This window comes from Semicossyphus pulcher, unplaced genomic scaffold (assembly GCF_022749685.1).
Source record: "Semicossyphus pulcher isolate SPU_LCO1_2020_fin unplaced genomic scaffold, fSemPul1.0.p SCAF_6, whole genome shotgun sequence".
Taxonomy (NCBI): Eukaryota; Metazoa; Chordata; class Actinopteri; order Labriformes; family Labridae; genus Semicossyphus; species Semicossyphus pulcher.
In genome coordinates, this window is record NW_027211737.1 from 32,404,838 (window position 1) to 32,419,002 (window position 14,165).

Sequence of the window (14,165 nt, forward strand, 5' to 3'; positions counted from 1 at the left end):
TAATAGACTATTAAGTTAATCTATGAGCTTAGTGACAGGAAAATCAACTGATCAGCTGACTAATTTTTAAAAGACTAAAAGGGAAAACATCCCCGGCTACAGCTTCTCAAATGTAAATATTCTTTTGTGGCCATTTTTATAAAGTTTCATATTTTATTGGGGTTTTACTTAAACTATTACTTAAACTATTATTAATTTGAACGTATTGACCTGGGCTATAACACATTGTGATTAGTGTTTTATTCCCAAAATAATATATAAAATCACATATTGGCAGAAATGGACTTCCATAACACACCAATGTGTCAAGTAAGTTTCCTTGCATATGAATATATTTGTCAAGATACCTGATCCTGATTCTGGAGCGGTTCATCTTGTCAATAGACGATCTCTGTTTCGCAGTAGCAGTTCGTGGGCGCATGCGCAGCCTCAACCTCCGCTCTCCCTTGCGCGAGCGCTGACAGCAGGCTGGCCGGTGACCGTTGCTGCTGCTGCTGCTGTCGCTGTTGTTGTTGCCGCTTCCTTCCACTCCACGTTGTGAGCTTCTGTCCGGATACAAACCGACACCAGAACCGGGACTTTATTTCTGTTACAGGACACACAGAGAAAAGCGACAAAGTGTTTTCGGAGGCACGAGCTCTCTCCTCTCCCGGTCCTCCTCCCGCTGCTGAACGGACCGTCTGTAAAGGTAAGAGTCCGCTTTTTGTGATTGTTTTCGGTGCGGAGGAAGAGGGATGAGCGGACGGCTGCTGTCCCGCACGGCTCGATTAACTTCAGGCTTCATTTAGCCCAGTTCAAGGACTGTATGTGTTAAATGTGTGAATGTATACTCAGGTCTTCGCTTGTGAACGACGTTACTGAAATAACTTAAGTTTTGTCCGGATGTCTGAAGACGTCGTGCGTACAAAACGAGTCTCTTTAACGTCTCTGTAGATTTCGAGGAAAGACACTTCATCGCGCTTAATTTTGGCTGATATCAAAAATCTATAAAACAGACACAGTTTAAAAAAACAAGACTAAAATTCACTCATCATTGTCTTAATTTAAAGTTCTTTCCAAACAGCACCTGTTTGTTTGAAGTTGAAGACTACAGGTAGGCCCACAGACAGCTGAAGCACCGGTAAGCTGAATTATTTATCACATATTAGCTTGTACATTTCCACTTTAACAGAATTAATACTTTGCAGCTTCACCGGGGTCGAGTTTAACTTAAAAAAACAACATAATATTGACATGTATAAATGTAGTTTGGTGATGTCTTGAAAGGCCTTTTACACACTGCTGTAGAAATCACTTAACTTTACTTTGATGAGCTTTATTTGGAGTGGAAGTATCGGGCTGTGTATTGGCAAAAATCCTGATAAAGGTGGTACCATCCAAAATATTGCAATTTTAATTACCAAAAGTGCTTAAATTTGATCAAAAGTTTAGATTCTCATGGGCTGTTTACAATGAGGACAACAACTCCCATGATCCTATGCTTCTTCACAACATCATCAAGATACAATTCATCCATACGTTACCGCTAATCCCGCCATCCATCGGTTATTGAAACGATTAATCGGCTAATGAATTGCTCACTCAACGTCTCTTATTTAGCTCTCAGCTTTAAATGTAGTGCGAGGTTCTGTTAAGCATGTGCTAACTAACAATAAAGGCAATGAGTTCTTCGTTCAAAAATACGTCTTTAATAAACTTTGGCCCTGATTCGGCTCCGACTGGTACAGAAGAGAAATAAAAAAATCTATTTAAATTCAGTGTAAAACCAACGACAGACAAATTGCAGATATAAACAATACATCAGATCAAGAACACAAGTCCATCGCGCCTTCTCTTCAAACGTTCGCACCCACGTGCTCCCGTGATAAACAATCTTTACGGATCCTGCAGGCGATCCTTCTCTCTGCAGCATTGAGGCTGAAATGCTCCCAGACTTTACAAGTTTTAGGACGGGATGGTGTTGTATCGGTCGCCGACATTTTGTTATGTTTTGTTTACCAGTCGCTGTTTTGCATGAACAACTCTCAGCAGAGATAGTGAGGCTCACACCTCAGCAACATGGCTGTGGAAAACGATGTGATGTCCGCGCACTGCATGAAGAACACGTGATGACTTAACGGACTAATTTTCTACTAATGAAATTTGTAAATGAACAAAAACATTTCTTCACCTGCTCCATGCATTTACACATTTGGCCAATCAGATGAAGCCCCAGCTAGCCGCCAGCAGCACTCCGAGTTGTTTATGTCGTTGTGGTGCTGACTTGAGATGAGCTTGCACAACGGCTGAGGAAGACGAGAAGATCAGGGAAAATGTGTTTGAATAAAACCAGTGTTACAACATGGACACTTATATAATATATTTGTTTATTTCTGGCATCATTTTTCAATGTTTCAATGTTTTTACACATTGCAGATTTGTCTCATATCTCGCAGGCTTAATGTAAGCCTTTATTTATCCCTGGTTTGACTGAGGACGCTGCAGGGTGTTGTGCTCTGATAGGATGTTTCAGTCACAGAGACTCTCCTGTTCAGGTTTCACAGCTAGAGGGGATTTGTTAGTGTCTGAAAGGGAAGACTGTCCCATAACAGAGCTGTGAGCCCTGCTGAAGTGTCGTCATGAGTCATTAGGACCCTCCCTCCCCCACCTGCACCTGTAATGTTTTCAGCGTGTCTGTGGGTGAACAGGGAGCTCTGAGCTTGCTGTCTGATAAAGCTGCGTCTCCATCTTTGCTTGAACCTGATAAACACTCTGCAGCACGTCACTAGGTCAGGTTTCAGCCTGGGGGGGTCCTGGGGCGGCCCGGTGTGTACCCGGTGAGCAGAGCGAGCACCGGGAATGTAAATAGAAACGGTAACTGGAGCTTAATGTTGGTCCGCGGCCGCCTCGGGACGGTCTGCAGCTAAAAGTGTTGACGAAGATTCGGCGCTGCTCTGCTAAATGAGGATCAAGTGTGTGCGTGACATTTTGTTTTCAATTAGAGTCGTCCTGCGCTGTGTGTAAGGAATACACACACGGTATCGTAACAGTAAATCCTCCGCAGGGACACTGACAGACGTCTGACCGTGGTCACACTGAGGTCAGTTCAGGCTACAGATCAGCGGAGTCACTCAGACCAACAGCTGCTTTTAACTGTTTAACCTTTGACCTTCTCACACTCTGATTATCAATAGCCCGTCGGGTTGTAGTGCCTTCCCTTTTCTCTTCCTCGCAGCAGGAGAAATAAATGTTCAGTGTGTTCTGAGACTGTCTTCAGTAAGGTGATCTTACCTTAGAGGAGTCTCCTCAGACACAGTCTGTTGTAGTCTACTGATATTTGGTCATTTATGTGAAGCACAACAAATTATTGATTAATAATTAATAATCGTAATTCCATCGCAATCTAAGCATGCACAATAAACACATTGTAAAAGACTCTGTGCACAGGTGTTACCTGTTGGACGGAGCCTTGGGTGTGAGGTGCTTCCACAGTATTTAAATAAGATCAGATGAAGCCCAAGCAGCTAACTGGTGTACATTTAGTGATGGAATGAATTTCGATTATTCGATTAGTCATTATTTATAAAAAAATCGAGTTAATGCGGCTAGTGCATCATCTTAAAAATATGCTTTTGCATTGTTTTTACCGGCTCCTGATTGTAATCCAGTACTACCGCCAGATGGTGGCCGTAGCGCTTCTGAAAGGTGTTTGCTTACCGCCACTAAATAACAACAGAAGAAGAAAGCATTAGTTCGAGGTGCCGGTAAAGCTGGTGTGGCGCTGTGAGAGTCAGAACCGGAGAGAAATGCAGCCGTCAGAGAGTCCTGTGTGCAGTCCAGTTTTACGGCGGCTTCATTTTAGCAAAGAATAAAGGATATTTTCTGATGTTTTGTCAGTAGTAGTGAAACTTCACTCCTTTACCCATCACAGTTGGGTTTGTCAGCTGTAACTCGGGGAGTGGAGAACGCTGGACTTGAACCGTGGATGTTTAGGCTGCAGCTCCAATGAGTGCAGGAAATAAACACTGTGTTCAGATCAGATGCTTCTATCGTTCCCTCTGACTTTATTTCCTGAACAAATACTCGATTAATCTCTTCGTCGGTCGACATAAATGACTCGGTGTGTTTTCTAATGAGTGATTAATCGTATCAAACCGGACAGCAGATGCTGAGCAGCTGTTTGAGGTTCACCATGAAGAGACAGGTGGACTCTGAAAGCTGCTTTCATCAGCACAGTGTGATCTATATCTGGCACAGTATCAGTTTGCTTCCTCTCTGCAGTATCGATCAGGTAATTACATTTAGATATTTGAGCATTCTTCAGCATACAGGTAGATCAGCGTCTTTGTGTCTTTACATTTATGATCAGAGCTGAAACTGGGCCTGAAAACAATCCGACAGCGCAGACACATTTCAGCCCTCAGGCTGCTTTTCATCAGCTCCACACTTTATGAACCAGAACAAAGAGACAAATAATGAAAGTCATATAGCATGTTTACAGCCAGGGTGCATCTTCTTATTTCTATTTCCCTTATTCACTAAAGTATGTAACAGTTACTTCATTATCCCCTGAGGTCCAATTTATTACAAGCAATGTTGATCCATCAATGAATTGTTTTGAGTCACTCTGTAGAATGGAAAAGGCCCTAATTCTCTGGTTCCAGGTTCTTCAATGTGAAAATTATGTTGCAGACATTTAAAGACATCACCTGAACATTTAGGAAACGAGCATTCGCCTTTTTTAGCACAAATATGTGTTTCAGGGCAGCCTCAGAGTCAAATGAAGGCTGTGCCGTACACGTGGACTCTGTGCAGGGTTTGACAGAGCTCTGAGGAGCTCTGAGGAGCTCTGAGGACACTGACTGTCTGTTGTTTGTGTTTTAAGTGATGTTGGAGCGTCTTGGTGAAGCAGTTTCACACTCTGCTGTTTTTCCAACATTTTCCAACATGTCCGCTGTGACACAGTTTTTAAATAACCTCCCGGCTGCTGAGCATCACTTCAGGCTCTGCAGTGACGGCTGTGATGCTGCCCTTTGAGTCGCCCTCTTCTCCTCTCAGTGAACGTCTCAGGTGTTTGATGGTCCCTGTAGATACTGCTCAAGTTCATTGAAGGGAAACGTGTGTTTCTACAACATGGAGAGACTCAAGAGCAAAACTAACAAACATGTTGTTGTTAAAAGTTTCTGAGCAGAGAGGATATGCTGATGTCTGTGTTTCAAACGGGACTGTGGGCGTGGCCTTTGTGGCGTAACTTTCCCCGTCGTCATCTCGGTGTTTGGAGAAGGAAGTGACCATATTTGGACAAGAGGCAGAAGCTGGAGAGGAATTGGAAGTTGGCGAACGCTGAGTTTTAAGACAACGCTAGTGCTAGCTGGTTAGGAAGAGGCATCTGTGATTCACAACAGTTATATTAATCAAGATGCTAACATTGTGTGATTTAAAGGAAGTCAATGGTCGACCCCTCAGAGTGTCTCTAAGTTCAACCAAACAAAGAACAAGACAACCAAGGGGTCGTGAACCGCTGGTTGCAAAACCTGCTAACACTCAGCTTTGTTGCTTAGTGTGAAAGGTCACAATCTACATTCAGACCCGGGTCACATGACTCTGCAGTAGACCCGGGTAATTATCGCCTCCGCTCCGATCGGCATCGATGGGAACACAAACCCCGTGTCGACACGCTAATCTCCGCCCCCTCTCCGGCGCGATGCTACGCTCCGTCGGTAACTTCTGCGACTCCTCGTCAGCTCAGCTACAAACTCCGCCCGTCTCCGTCCGAGCAGCGCTCGAACATCGTTCCAAATTTTTCGGCGCTGAGTTTGATAAACAGACTGAATGAGTAATAGATACAATAAAGACCTAACCACCGTAACATCTTCACTGGTTACTAACCCTGTCTCCGGCGTGATTGTGATGTCAGACGGTGACGCAGCAGAAAAGAGACCGACAGGAGGATACTTCACTGGCAATGGGAAAAGAGACAATCAGCATCTATCAGCGGGTCTTCCCGGGTCTGAGAAACCTGCGTCAACACGTTAATTTGAGCTGGGACAGGGGTCTTGGTCACAGGTAGCCCCGCCCCTAACCCCGCCCCTCTCTCTGGTCTGTGTGACTCTCAGTGGGAGCATCAGTGACTAAGTGAACATCATGCTGTGTTGAAGAAGACTTGAAACTAGAGACCATAAACTTATAACATTGCACCCTCGTTAATTATGGATGTGTTTTAATATTTAGTGATCCCTGCGTCAGCATATTGTTTACACGCCCTGCTGTCTCTGGTTCCCTCATGCACAAACTGAGCGTGTGTGAGGTGAAGCAGGGAAACCTGAGCAGAGACGTTCCTGCTGCCATCACCTCCGTCTTCTCTTATTTCAGCTCCACCTCCCCCTCATACCCCCCTCCCAATGATCCCGACTCATCCGACTCTATAAACCTCAGAGCAGCCTCGTTTCAGCGCCGTGAAGATGACAGAAGAGAAGGAATTCGATCTGAAGCATCTCTCTGACTTTGCCGGGCTGAAATAAAAACCTCATCATCCAGGACACGCTGTTTTTTCGTGACAGTCTCCGAGGACGTCTCTCCTCCTGAAACGTTTGATGCTCTCTGAAAACAGAAACCCTGCAGCTCTCTGCATGTTTGAACGGTGGAAGCTGCCAGTCGGCTGCTTCTGCCAGAGCTGAGGCTCGATTACCAAACCCCTCACGGACGTCCATCTGAGGGCCAACAGCTCACGTGTTGTGTTTACCTTTTAATGCACGTCCAGGCTGAACAGAAGACGCTACATTTTTAAGCGTTGCCTCCTGTTACAGTTCAATGTTCTCTCAGCACAACACCAGACTCCTGCGTCAGCCTGACGTCTCGTGTTTTTACTGTTAGTCGCTGGCCTGCTGTCGGCCGGACTCTTAAACATCTCCAGCTGGATTTTTTCTCCCGTTACATCACTGTTGCTTAAACTATATCCTATAACAAGATAAAGTTTGTTAGCCAGCGTCAGCGACAGCTCGGCTTCCAGCAGAGCGTGACCTTCAGAGAGAAACAGAAACAGAAAATGCTTCAGTGTTTTAGAAAGGAGGAGATCTCTGCAGATAATATGGCTCCTGTTAAAAACCAAATGAACGCTGAAATCTATTCTGTCTGTCAAGTTTACAGACTGCATGCTGTTGCTCCTGAAATGTGTAAAATGATGCAGCTGAAAAACATCAGTGCAGGCAGGGCGGATGTAGACTCTCAGCCCACAGGGTGTGGAGCTTTCTCCATGAGCCCCTCTGATAGTCATTTTAAAATTCACCACTGTGAAATCTCTGATTTATCCTCTCCTGTTGAACAGAAGGCCGTAGATCGGCGACAATTACGTAGGACGCGTTCTGGAGAGTTTCAGTGGGAGCGCGCTGGAAACTGTAAGCAGGCATGTGCAGTGACCCTGAGTGCAGAGGAAGAGGAGATCAGCGTGCTGCCAGAGACTAATTAACCTGTTATTGTGTGAGTGCGTCCGTGAGACATATTTCTCTTTTCAGAACCACATACACAAACAGTAAGCACACCCATGAGTGGACTGTTGCTCCATCACTTCCCCAACATGTACCTGAACTTCCCAGTTGCTGCTTCTATCGATGCTAGCCTCGTTGTTAGCCACCGTCAGGCTAGTGCTAGCAGTAACATCAGATTGATTAACGTAGACCGATCAATACCATCACCATCGCTGCTGTGCTGAAAGGAGAAGAAGTAACAGGAGTAGAGGATTCAGTTTAACAGCTCTTTTTCTCTCGCTCTTTGCATTTTAATGCAGACAATTTATTTATTTATTTTTCATTTTGCCGTCGAGCTAGTTCCAAAACCCGTATCAGTCTAATGCAGCATTCGGCCGACCAGTGGTGTATGAGGTTCAGACCGTCCTCGTCCTTTGTTGCGATCAGTTGCAGTAAATAATTTGGGCCCTGGGCGGCTGCACCCTCTGCCCCCACGGTTGGTCCGCTACAGAGAGCAGGGATTTGTCTGACAGACTGTGATCCGACTTAAAGTCATCTAACTGATAATTCAATCTTTAGATTTTTAGAGGGCAGCCCCAAAACTATTGTCAATAACAAAGATAAACTTTGGACACTTTTAACTAGACAGGACAGATCTAACAGCCTTAGACGGAGGAAATAAAGTTGACAACAGCCGGTCAGTTTTTAGCGAACACTCAAAGTACACGACCATTTCCCGTCAAGAGGAGAAGGAGGTGGATCAGAGGGGCCCGATGGAGTGTGTTCATGTTATCCTCCAAAGCTGAGGAAACGGTTAACAGAAAGGTGCTTTGGATAAATCAACGAGATTAAGACCGTCTGCTAAACACACCGACAGTCAGGGCCAGCCGAGCCTGAACAACACCTGGATCACCTGCAGCCCAGCAATTAGAGATCATTTTCCAAAGTTATTCGTCAGCTCATATTTATATGGATGAAGCCGCCACAGGGGCAGCGTCTACTCTGCTAATGCTCTGTTTTAATAATAGATTAACACATATTAGTCCGTTCAGCAGCAGCTCAGGTCGTCTCTAAGTTTTACTTGTAAAGTTTGTTTAGTGAGGATGAAGTCAGAGCTCATCATGATGTGTTTAAGTTAAACTGGCTGCTGGAATAAACAAAAAAGGTCCAAAAACAATCAAACATTCAAACCAAATAAAATGTTCAGAAAAAGATGTCTGCAGTAGGAGCTGAGAGCCTTTTACCACCAGACTCTGATACAGGAAGTACCTGCAAAACACCTGCTGAGTGTCTGTGACTTTAAACGTGTGATTGTGATAAAAATAATTCGATTCTGTGACCTTATTCTGGTTTAGATTTGAGGTGCGCGCCTCGCTCAGAGTCGGAACATGTCATGCTAAACGTGTGAGCTCAGCTCACTCAGAGTTTGGTGTGTTTCTCCTGCAGGCTGTTTCCTGAGCTCCTTTACAAATCTGTGCCGTCATGTCTCTCAGGCCCACCGGATTGTTCTCAGAGCAGAAGTGAATCCTTGCACCGGGTGCCGTCGCTCCGTTAAGATCTCCCCCGTATATCTTTACGCCCGCTCGGCTCGAGGAGGACGCAGCGCTGCGTGTTTGAGCCTGGCTGTAGAATAAAAAGGCCCTCAGAGAAGCCGAGCGGCTCTTTGCCAGCGATTTCACAGGGACTGAAATATTCTCTCAGGCGTCTCCGCTCTGGCAGCATGAAAGGACGTTTTCACATCTTGTTCAGTGCCGGCACATTCAGCAGCTCCCTCAGGTGAAGGACGGAGCTCGAACACACGTCTCACAAGTCTGGATGAGCATGAAAATGGATTTCAGGGTTACACTCGTATTCACTCAGATTTGGCCTTTAACCCCGAATCATGTCGTGCTGCCAACACGCTCTGGAGACAGAAGAAACCAAGCCACGCTTTTTCTGAGAGACACATTTATTGATAATTTCATCCTCAGCAACAAACACATCAGAGTTTCCTTACGAGTAGATTGTAGATTCAAGAGCAGAACATCTGATGAGTCTGATGTCTGTGGAGAGTTATCGTTCAGGCCTTTGCTCTCAGCATACTGCTGCTTGTTCTTGTTATGAGAACAATAAATATACAATGACCTCACACGAGGCCTATGTATTGATCATTTCCAAATTAGAGCCCAGCCTGCATATGATCGAGGAATCGCTCTCTGAACCAGCTGATATCTGTATAACTGATGTTGCATGTGTGGGAGAAGACGTTCACAGTCGGACGAGGAGCTGGAGAGTCTCAGAACGAGTCTCTGCACGGTCTGTGCGTACAGATGTTTCTATAAAGCCATTCATGAAAAGATCAGTTGTTGTCATAGCAGAGAGTTTGGAGGTTACATGTTAGCCGGTGGGTTTCCCCTCTTGTGCTCTCCACACGGACTTCTTCTTCTGCGACTTCCTTTTGTAATCCTTTCCTGTCCTGTTGGTCTCAACGCTGTTCACTTACTGTGTTTTATGTATGTGTTTGTGTGTTTGTGTGTTTGTGCAGCACGTCGGTCAGGTTTGGTGCTTTTTAAATGTACTTTATGAATACATTTTGGATTGGATATTTTCCTGCGTACAAATGAAGCCAGCTCTTACCTGATTGGTCGGTTCTCCTCAGACTATAAACAGAGATAAGACCAGAGATAAGCATCTTGTTCTTTGTCTTCACATGATGCATTCATACATGGACATTTCTTCACAGGCTTTTTAAAGCTTTTAAAGATCGTGAGGCTGAACTGTCCTGAGACGCTCTGGTCTGCGGAGGATTTCCTGTTTTCTTCACCAGCTGTTCCCGCCCTTACGTCACCAGACGCGGCTTCTGTCGCCTAGTAACAGGTAGCTAGCGTGCTAACTAGCTAGCATAACTAACATCACGTAACTTAACCTGTTATTTTAAATTAGTTTTAAGACCCCGTTCGCGTTTTAACATTTGTATCACCAGCTATTCGACTGAGTTGAAACCAAAAACGTTTACATTTACAGAGCGTTCCTCGGCTGCTTGAGAGTCCGCCATCTCGTTTGAATTAGTGCGCAATGAATCTCGAATGGCCGCGAAGGATGCACCCGATGGATCCTTCGTGGCCCGCGTTTGTTGGCCGCATCTGAAGGAGCCTTTTGAACAGCCTTCAACGTGTCGCTGTGACGCAATCGACCTTCAGATACGGCCGTCGAAGGATGCAGCCGCTGAATCGGGACACAGCTTGTGTCTGTTTCATCGTTGGTCCACCAGAGAGCTCTGATAAGTTTACTTTTACACTTTAAAATATTGAACTTATCTTTGTTTCAGCTCTTGAACAACAACATAAAGGGATCCTTCACAAAACAGTCGATGTGTTTTGTGTTTTTGTGTTGCAGGTAGATGATTGGTTTACTGTGATGTTTACGTTTGCTGGCGTAGATCGTAGCAGAGTCAGGAGGAGGAGACAGGAAGTGCTGAGCTGCTCAGTTTGACATCCTAATGAGTGATATTTGTCACATCTCGTTATTGTGCAATCTTACTCACAAAGGACAACCAGTATATAAACAGTAAGAGCACTGATGTAAGTCTGCACCGTCGACAGAACACTACTCCCTAACTGAAGCCTGAATAACAGCTCTTTTATGAGACACACATCCAGAGACATTCAGCATAAACAGCACATGACACATCATCTTATAGTACATGTGACATAGTTTGATGGCCGTTCAGTGTAACATGCAGACACTGGCTGCTGTCAGACGTTAATGTCTTTAACTCCAGGCTTTGTGCTTCACATTAGTCTAAACCCTGAGCTGTGTCTCACATCACACACTGCTGCAAAGAGGATTTGTCTCAGGATTCTGTTCGCACCTTGGAAATGACTCGATGCTGAACCTTAAAGTTAAATCTTTAAATCCGGACTGGAGAAAGAAGAAATGCTTAAATTAGAAAAAAGATGTAACGAAAGTCGACAAAAGTGAGGTCACCTGGGCGGGTGACAGAGCTGCAGGTCAGAGGACGTTCAGTGAAGCAGAATTTGAGCTGTGAGAGCGACGAGGTGGAGTCGAGTCGTCCATGCAGAGCCGCATTAATGAAAACCATTAGTGACCGTGCGGCTGCAGACGAGACTCTGACTCCTCCTGCAGCTTCACCTGAGCTCAGAGAGTCGGAGAATCACGCCATGACCCACAAAAGCTGCCACTCTGAGCTCTTATCTCCTCGGCTGAGAACAAAGAGGCTCAGCTGTGTTACTCATGCTGTACTTAGATACTGAGGGGGTTTGTAAGGGGCTCAGGCTGTTTCACGTGGTCCTCACAAAGCTGAACCTGAACATGAAGCTCTCTACATGTGAACACAGAGGAACACAGGAACAGCTGAACAGCTGAACAGTAGAAAGACTTTTCTTTTCTCTCCGCCTCTTTCAATTGACTAAACTAGTATGGATCAAACTAATTGAGCCCCGTCTCACTCAGCTGACGGCTCTGACAGCTGGAAGAGGACTGCTGAGCTCTGAGTCTGTTCTGTCTCCTCCTGCTTCACTTTCACTTTCTGACGGATATAAAATCATTTTGTTTCCAAATAAGCACCTTTAAATGTTTGAAGACAAACAGTAGATGCTCCTAAACACAAGACCCTAACATTTCTGGAACCTCTGACCACAACATCAGCGCGAGGAAAAGACGGGTGTTTTCCCTCTTTAGAAAATCTGTTGTGAAGTTCCTCTGTAGCCGTGGCTCAGGAGGTACAGCGGGTTCAGTCCCTGACACCTAAAGTCCACATGTCAAAGGATGTGTCTTTGGGTGGGACACTGAACATCGAGCCCAAGCGCTTGTGAATTTTAAGTTCACCTATTCCTAAACAGCCGAATGTTCACCTAAACTATCACGAGACATGTCGGGCTGCTGTTACGCCCCAACTCTCACCTTGTTTATATTCACATACATGTCTCTGCACTGGCTTCAGATGTTCCTGTCGCTAAAAGGCCCCACTACATTTCAATGCAGCTAACAACATGTCTTTCCTCTGGCTGTATACATGAGTAAGCTCTAGCTACCTTTTCCTAAACGACTGCTGCTTCAGTGCTGTTGGCGTTTCAAACCTGAATTAATAATCTCATTAGTTGAACTGATTTAGTCAACTGGGCCTCAAGTTGCTCCAGATGGAAGTAAAAAAAATAAATTTTAGTGGAGTCCATTTAAAGACACAATGAAGTGTCATTTGAACTTCCTTAATATGATGCGATCACTGCTGAAACCGGCTGTTTGGGAGTGAGGGAAGATTTTAAACTGTTCCACCATCTGCTGCCTGTTTGTCAGCTCGGTGACGAGCTGCAAGCTGCACGCAAATCACTGGAAGAATTTTAATGCACAGTCCAGCAGCTCTTCATCTTCTGCTCCAGACTTGAGTTTCTCCCGACCGTCTCTGTTGTTTACTCCTCCACTCCAAGCTGCTGCTGCGAGGTAGGCGCTCATCTCATGACATGCCAGCTCCTCCAAAAGTGGAGCCCAAACCTCTCCATCGCCCCCTGGAGGAGGGGCTGTTAGGTTAGGAAGAGCTTGATTTGATATGCAGCAGTTTTCTACAGGCGGAGCATTTTAAACACCGTCCTTCATGTTTATTTAATCGTGAGATGACAAAATCATGATCAGGATTAATATTCCATTAATCGTGCAGCCCTCAGGGAGGTGAGTCATGAGATACTTCTCCGTCGTTGTTTTTCAGTATTCGAGCAACCGTTTGATTTGCGAAGCTGCTGAGGATGTTTAATCTTAGCTTGACTTGTAACATCAAACTTTACTCTAACAAACTTCCTCTTTTAAAAAGGAGCAGCCCGTTTGTCGAATAAAAGATCTTCGTGTCTCTAAGACTTTGACTCTGCCCACCTTCGTGTTTATCTGGACAGGTTTTTCTAAGAGTTTCTAAAGTGCAGAAGGTGCTCTCTAACTTTCTGGAGCCCAGACAGAAGTGTGTAACATCTTCTAAAGAGCACATAAATAATATTGGTCGGTCTTTGCACAACACTCATGACGCCTGGGGGAGCTGCTTTAGTCGTTCTGTATTTTGATACCAAACCTCACAAATGTTCAAACAGCTCTTCTCTCACTCAGCACGGCAGCTTGCGATGGGAGAATGAATATTTTAAAATCATCCATATTTTATGACATAAAGTGAAACTCCCTGTGCCTGTCTGTGCGAGTGTGACTGCATTTAGACGCGAGTTCACAGCTTCACTCGTCTCCTCAGGTGTTTCAGCAGCAGGTGTGCAGGAGGACACTGCTGCGGGGCCTCTCTGCTGTGAGAACTCTCTGAGGCGGACGGCTGCGTGAGGTCAGAGGATGGAGAGAATTGGCCTGAGCCCATGAAGTCTGCCTGGACTGATGCCCAATACTACGCTGCTGGGTATTATAATTAGCTCCTTACGCTGGGACTTGATTCAGAGTTCAGCCAGGCCTCCCAGGCAGCTCTGGGAAAGAAGGATTCTGTCCACGGACTAAAAATATGTTCAGCTGCTCTGAAGAAGAACGGGAATCCTGTGAATGAACCAGAATCATGATAACTGTAAAGGGGAATACCTGTTTCTTTCAACCTGGCATCAATTTGTACGTATTCTGGAGTCTAAATTAGGTTTTTATTGGCTCCAGTAGCACTGAAAGGGCGGTGATGGCTGCAACATAACTTAAAGTACATCCACTAAAGTGTGTGACAACATGACAGAAAGGATCCCTACAGAGAGAGACCTTTCT

The 14,165-nt window shown here is 45.1% G+C and overlaps 1 protein-coding gene across 1 annotated transcript in view; it reads left to right on the plus strand.

Moving 5' to 3' along the window:
- The first annotated feature begins 600 nt into the window (after positions 1 to 600).
- LOC138610186 (spermatid perinuclear RNA-binding protein-like) overlaps positions 601 to 14,165 on the plus strand; it is a 68,490-nt gene continuing 54,925 nt past the window's right edge. Inside the window, exon 1 of the mRNA XM_069682896.1 lies at positions 601 to 688. The gene's annotated coding sequence lies outside the window, so the exon portion shown is untranslated. The remainder of the gene's footprint in view (positions 689 to 14,165) is intronic.